Source organism: Coenobita brevimanus, chromosome 2 (assembly GCF_032717465.1).
Source record: "Coenobita brevimanus isolate Jiangsu-jjx chromosome 2, ASM3271746v2, whole genome shotgun sequence".
Lineage (NCBI taxonomy): Eukaryota > Metazoa > Arthropoda > Malacostraca > Decapoda > Coenobitidae > Coenobita > Coenobita brevimanus.
Window position 1 is genome coordinate 27,207,531 of NC_136955.1, and position 7,902 is coordinate 27,215,432.

Here is a 7,902-nt window from a genome sequence, read left to right on the forward strand (position 1 = left end):
AGGTATACCTTTTTCACCACCCTATTGTTATCCATTCTCTCCACATGACCATACCATCTCAGTACACTCTCTTCGATTCTGGTGTCCACCGACTTTCTCACTCCACATCTTTCACGAATCACCTTATAATTACAATATTTTTAGGTAATGAAGATCTTTAAAAAAATACAATACATCCCTTAAAGTAAAACGATTCTTACAATAGATAATAGCATCTTAAACGTTATATAATTAAGAGCAATAATAAAGTTTAAGGAAATATTTGATTAATTGATTTCTGTTTAATATGGCGTCTGGAAATGGTGATCGGGCCGTGTAGACATCAATCAGGCGTCAGTAAGAGAGAGAGAGCTTTTGGCGCGACTGCATGAGAGGCGACTTTGATGAGCAGGCGTGGGTAATGTGTCAAACTGCTCAGGCGATGTGTGTGTGCTGTTTGCTGGCAGCTGGGTCGGAACACGGAGAGAGAGAGAGAGAGAGAGAGAGATTTCAGAGGGAGAAGGGGGAGCGGGGAGAGATAGACAGAGTTACGTAATATGGATCTTGTATTTTGCATAGGTAAAAAAATAACATGTGTGCTGCTTGATGATTGTTGGAGAGAGAGAGAGAGAGAGAGAGAGAGAGAGAGAGAGAGACGGGCAAACGAACAGACACACGAACAGACATACTAATAAACAGACAGTCGGACTGAGGAACAGATACACAGACGGACAGACAGATAGACGAACAGACAGACACACCAACAGACAGGTAGATGAACAGACAGACAGGCAGCAAAACAGAGAGACAGACGAACAGATAGACAGACGAACAGACAGGCGAACAGGCAGACAGACGAATAGACAGACAACCGAAAAGACTGACAGGCAGACAGAAAGACAGGCGAACAGACATAGACTAACGGACGAACAGACAGTAGAACAGATAGGCAGACAGGCGAGCAGACATACATATATACAAACAGACAGACGAACAAACAGACAGACGAGCAGAGAAACAAACAGATAGGCTTACGAAGAGTCAGGCAGACGAACTGACGAAAAGACAGACGAACAAAGGAATAGACAGAAAGACACGCGAACAGATAGGCAGACGACCAGACAGAGGCGAACAGACAGACAAACGAACAGACATACAGACAGACGAATAGACAGACAGACGAACAGACGAGCAGTCTGACAGACTTCCCTCATCTTTTCCACTCTGATGGTTCTGTAGCTATTTCTTCGACTAATAAAGCAGAACTCTTCGCCCAAACATTCTCCTCCAATTCCACCTTAGACGATTCCGATGCTGTTTCACCACCACTTCCCTCCTCACACTTCCTCATGGCCGATATTAACATTTCTTTGATTGATGTATTTTCTGCCATCACTGGCCTCAGTACTAACAAGGTATATGGGCCTGATTGTGCCCTTCCTGTTGTCCTCGAGAACTGAACTTTTGTGCTTAGACCCTGCCTAGGCAAACTCTTTCGCCTTTGTCTGTCAACTTGTACCTTTCCTTGCTGGATGTTTGCTTTCAGTCTCCCTGTCCCAATGAAGGATGACCATTCCCAGCCCTCTAAGTATCGCCCAAGTGCTTTAATATCCTGCACTTCAAAAGACGTTGAGTGTATTCCTAAAGAAATAATTTAAAGCAACTTTCCTCTCACAACCTTCTTTCAGATGGTCAGTATGGGTTCCACCAGAGACGCTCCACTGGCGATCTTCTCACCTACCTTTCAGACTCCTGGTCATCCTCCTTTTGAGACTTTGGCGAAAGCTTTGCCATTGCATTTGAATATTAAAGGCTTTCGATCAAGTTTGGCATAAATCTTTAACAACTAAGCTGCCCTCTTACAGTTTCTATCCTTTTATCTGTGCCTTCATCTCTAGGTTCCTTTCTGGTCGTTCTATAGCCGCTGTTGTAGACGGTCTCAGTTCTTCTCTTAGAGCTATCAGTAGTGGTGTTCCTCAGGGTTCTTTCCTATCACCAGCTCACTTCCTTCTATTTACCAATGACCCTCTAAGCTGTAAATCCAACCCTATCCCCTCATACACTGATGACTCCACCATTCTCCTTTACATTCGCTCCCGCCTGTATCCATCTCAGCAGTTACATCAACAAATAAGGGATGAGGCTATGGCACACCTATTGTCTGACTTGGCTTATATCTCTGATTGGGGTAAACGTAATTTTGTTGTTTTACTGCTTCCAAAACCCAGTTCTTACATCTTTCAACTCGACAAAATCTTCCGCAGAAGAATCCTCTGATTTTTAATAATACACAACTCAATCCTGCATCATCTTGAGTGTAACTGGGGTTTCATTCTCTCAGGGTTTATCTGGGATAAATCATATTGCCTTTCTTGTAAAAACTGCATCCAAGTGATTAGGTGTGCTAAGCCGTCTCAGTGTCTTTTTTACCCCTGCACAGTTGTTGACTTTATATACGGGTTTTTTTCACCCCTGAGTACAGTATAACTCACATGTGTGGGGAAGCTCCCCACAGACAGCCCTTCTCAACAAGGTGGAGTCAAAGGCATTTCCTTTCGTTGACTCCACCTCTTACTGGCTCCCTTCAACCTCTGTCTTCACCGCACTGTTTCACCTTTATCTGTTTTATATTGCTACTTGAATGGTCATTGCCCCTCTGAACTGCCTGCTTGCATCCCTCCAACACTACGGCGGGTGCTTAGCACCCGTCTAGCAACAAATTCTCACCCTTTTCCTGTCCAACACTCTAATGCAAGAGTTAACCGTTACTCCCAGTCGTTCATGTATGCAACAAGTCCACTCTGGAACTGTCTCCCTCTATCTGTATTTCCTACTGCCTATGATCTCCAGTCTTTCAAACGCAATGTGTCCACTCATCTCGAAATTAAAGGATCTTGAATTTGGCTCTCTCTTATCTTGTTTTTGCTTTTTCTTGGAGGGAATAATATTTTGGACTCCTTGCCTTTGGTTCCTTCTTTCTTGCATAAAAAAGTCAGACAAACAGACAGACATACAGAAAAACGAACAAATAAACATAAAGCCAAAGGGAAGACACACAGACAGAAAAAACAGAAAAACAGCAAAGAGAGAGATGAGGTTTTGGAACTATGCAGTGACATAAGAGGAGGAACATTGAGACGCTTTTGCATACAGTAACGTGGCTCCCCCTTTTTAAACATTCTTCAGCACGAATGTAAAACTGTGTATATTAAACAGTGAGCTGAGAAGGCAAAAGGTGTGCTATGAAGTTGTGTTCATGGTCAGGAGTGGGTGACATTTTGAGACTGGCTTGACGAATGGAACAAAAAAACCTTTGCTTAGAGTGAGGCATCTTATACATAGAATGATTGGAGAGGTTCAGAATAGAGGGCCGGAGCGTTGCGTTGGTTCGGTTGTTTTGATACGGGGTTCGTTTATGGAGGATGTGCTATCGTGACTTTGAATCCCTTGACTATACATTTTTTTTTCTTTTTTAATCTTTCCTTGGCCCACATTTTCGTCTTTTTATACCTTATTTTACGTGGCTCAGTGGCAGGAAAAGGCAGTGCTACGCCTCTGGAGCCACTTCATAGCACTTCTTCGTGACTAGTATCATTCTCTAATCTGTTGTTACAGCTGAGCACTGAAGATGTAGACATGGCAATTTTAGGCCAATTAAGAGTAAAAAGATGATGGTAATGATTTTGCAAGAGTGGACACTTACAAACTAACGGCTGACCAAATCAATCAGGTAACTAAACCAACGAATACACCATACAACTAGCTACTGTCATCATATTATGTTTCATCCTCAGTGTCTTGTGTCTGTCCTACCGAGCTACTAACCTACGCCTTATCACTGCTGTTACTGTCTCCTCTTGCCTCGTGTCTTACATGCCCTTCTACTAACCTTCTCCACATCACTCTCTACCATCAGTATCTTTCCACTTATCGCCTGCAGCTCGTATGCCCTACACTCCTTCTAATCTAAAGAACACCACTGTCTTCTAAAATCATTTTTTTTATTTCACCCCCTGAGCCTTTAACCCTTCCTACCTCAGACTGACCTCCTCCAGTAACTAACATTATAGACGTTGTAGCCGATCCGGGCACATCATAAATGTCTCATATCATAACAAGACTCGCTACATGTAAGCTTATATACCTGCATATGTTATGTACAAGGTAGTCTAAATATAACACTCTTCTAGTCCGCTGTGGGATTTCTGATTTGTTGCAGGGACGCCTCATTCACCGTTAACAGCGTCTAACCTGCATCATTCATTCAGATCCAACTTTCCCACACCCACACCGGCTGATTGATCCGTCCCCGCATCGTATAAGATACTGTAGCACCAAGTGTGTTTCTGGCAGAGCTCTATTTATGGACCAGCTTGTGTATGTGGGCAGCAGGAAGCCTTCCTGATGTGCATGGGGTTTTATACTAACACTCCATCACGGGGACTACTCTGATATTCTGCTCCGACTAACACCAGATGACTTTTTTTTCGATGAGTGCGTCTTAGGAGCCTGAGACTGATGTTACTGTCACCTTTAACTCTCTCATGGGTTGGATAATTCTAGTAATCTCTTCTCATTATTAATAATCGATGTTATTTACCTGAGTGGGTCCTAGATGCCTGAAAGTGCTAATTCTTTTCCATTAATTTCCGTTTGGTCCATGTAACTGTAATGTTCTGTTCCAACTATCATCAGACTAGGTTATTTGACAGAGTGACTCCTCCATAGTCCTAGCAGTCTGTTATGTGGACAGAATAGCATACTTATGTGACAGGCAGGTCTTTGACCAAATAAACAATCCAAATGACAAACAAGAAAAAGGAAGGCAAGTTTTAATGCCAGCTATCAATTGCACAAAGGCCATTAAGACAGAAAATTTTCTTCAAAACACACTCTTCTCCAGGAATCAGGCATGCAATAACTGTTTTAACATCCAGTTCCCTTGCACGACTGGGTGAACAGGGAAATAAGGAGCGAGTAATTGTTCCTTCCATCTCTAATGGTGCGAACAAGAGCAAGTAAAAAAATAAATATTATATGAAAGTTAGTTGGGCGTCGACAGTGTCATTGTTGGCTTTCGAGGTGTGTGTGTGTGTGTGTGTGTGTGTGTGTGTGTGTGTGTGTGTGTGTGTGTGTGTGTGTGTGTGTGTGTGTGCAGCCACTCATATATTACAATATTAGCTCCTACTAACGTAAACCTGCATCTCTTGGTGTGAATAAACAACATTTTACGAGACTCACTGTGAGTTTGCGAATGCTTGAATTTATATCCTAAGGGAGCAATTACCCTGGTTTGTAGTCTCGTTTGGTAAATCGGCTTCCTACCCCCTCTTTCTTGCTATTTCCTTTTTCGTATGGCACGTTAACATTTTCTTACAAGTTACTGATGCAGTCTATGTCGATCAATGAAAACCGTGCAAATGATATCGGTCTATATCTCAACAAACCTATCTATCCATCTATCTATTTCTCTATCTATCAATCAATCAATCTATCTATCTATAGCCAGATGCCTTAATCCCGGAAAAGGAGGTCACATATAAATTACATCCATTTAACCCTGTCCTCCACCATCAGTTTGCCCTCTCTCCAACTTACACACCCCATTCTCGTATACGAATATCTCCATTTTAGCCCTCCATTCATACAAGTGAGTAATGAGATGATATATGCAAATAAAATTATTACAGAAGAGGGGTTAGAAATTTTCCCAGGCTGACAAGGGTACGGACCTTCAACACCCTTCCACACTGAGAGCTTGAGGTATCCGAACAAGCTACTCATCAGTTTTGAAACAGGGTGACGAAACACACCATAAACAGTGGAGCAGAAGTAGAGATATTGCTTTTCTTCATCTCGCTTACCCGATCAGTTTCTAGGCATTTTCCATTACCATACTCTGATGCGACAGATGCTCATGGATCGTGTGGATGGGTCTTAAAGCCTTAAAGTGTTACAAGGAAGTCCAACTTAAATTTTCCGATAAAAACACGAATCTTTGGTTCATATTCTGGTCGGTTAAGGAAGCTGACTAAAACCTTTTCCTTTTTTATTTTACTTTTTTTTTTTTTAATGATATTTCAGCTTCTTCATAAGATAACATACAGTAATTCTTGATATCACTTGGTCATTTTATTTTATTTTTTGGTGATATTTTGTAAATGACGGTTTCCTGGAGGCTGTATATATTAAAAGATGAAGGATTTGAATTCCATTTTAATGAAACTGTTTTGTTTGGTTGACTGTCCGCTCCAGCCAAAACAGTTGTTGCACTTTTCTGTGCCGTAAGCCACCATGCGGGGGATGGCTGTAGGGCTGGCCACTACCTTCCATATCTCTGACAGACCTACTTACCTGTGAGCGTTTGTATTGTAAATAATTCTGCTGTTTGTGGAGGTATGCTGTAAAGCATTTATTTGAAACTAGAGGGGCACTCAAAGGAGTGCATCTCTCCGACAAGGGTAGCGTAATTTCCAAACCACTCATCATAATTAATAAGTTAGGTTTTCTCATCATTGATTAGGGTTTCGTAAAAAGTGTTTCCCGGATTCAGAATCTGTAATACGATCCGGATTGGTACCAAAAGGTAGTCGATTGTTCGCTGGGACATGGGCTATCTACCCACCAAATTTGGTCCAAATCTCTGTTTTTGAGTAATCCTGCTAAGACAAACAATCAAACAGGGATGAAAACATACTCTCTTTGTCGTAGAGGATTACGTATTTTTTGTGCTTTTATTGCGATTTACATAATATTAACGTGAACATAATTTTCACATGATATGCATGATCGGTTCTCAGGAAAATAATATACCACTGCGCTTTTTATTAACGAGATGCATATTAAGGCCAGGTCGCCCCTGCCTTTTCCAGCACCGCTCGTGTGGACTGCGTAACCTTGGCCTGTGACCAAAGCCTGTGTGCTGGTTTTTCCCTTTACTGTACTGTTCTTTTTTTTTTTTTTTTTCCTCGACTCTGAGCATACTGTAGGTTTCACAGCCTGTTCCCGAGACCCAGTAATCCTCCTACATACTATACATCTTCACGTTACCCATTCGGTGCTAAAACCCACCGCCTATATTAAATACATGCTAGGACTGTCTCATACAGGAATGGCGTATTGGTATTAGGTGGGGTATTTGTTACGAAATGTCGGCGGATCTTCTGCTAGATCAATAAAGTCTGCTTTATGGAATGGAAGTCCTTCCCTTCCCCTGCGCAGATCGAACCTGGGTCCATTAGAACTGCAAGCCACCTCATTACCGTTTCAGCCACTGTATTGCCGTATAGCTTCTTTACGTCCACTGGTACCGAATGCCAGTATGTCACCAGTTTACTTTCATCTGTTGGAACTTGGTCACCCATATCCTGAGTACTAGTTATATGTGTGAAATACGACGAGGCTTAGTTACAAGGTATGAATAAGTCTTCTTGGTTACTATTCAAATTAATCCCTGAAGTAACTACACTTGTCCATCAACTAGGCTAAAAGGAGTTAGGGATCTCGGTCAGGTGAAAGCAAACCACAATACCTTGTTTACTCCAAGTGGGCATAAAATTGTCCTCTCTCATTAATGCTGAGTTGTAACAATAGATTAACAAGAAAATATGGTGCTAATCACGAAGAAGCGCTATGAAATGGACGTAGAACCACAATACTGTTTTTGCTGTGACAATGGATTGACACTAAAAAATGATGCTAGTCACGAGGAAGCATTATGAAATGGATGTTGACTTATATTATTACTTTTGCTGTAACAGTGGAATAACACTAAAAAATGATGCTAGTCACGAAGAAGCACAATGAAATGGACGCAGAACCATACTACTGTTTTTGCTGCAGCATTGGATTAACACTAAAAAAATCATGCTAGTCACGAAGAAGCGCTATGAAATGGATATATAGCCATAGGATTGCATTATT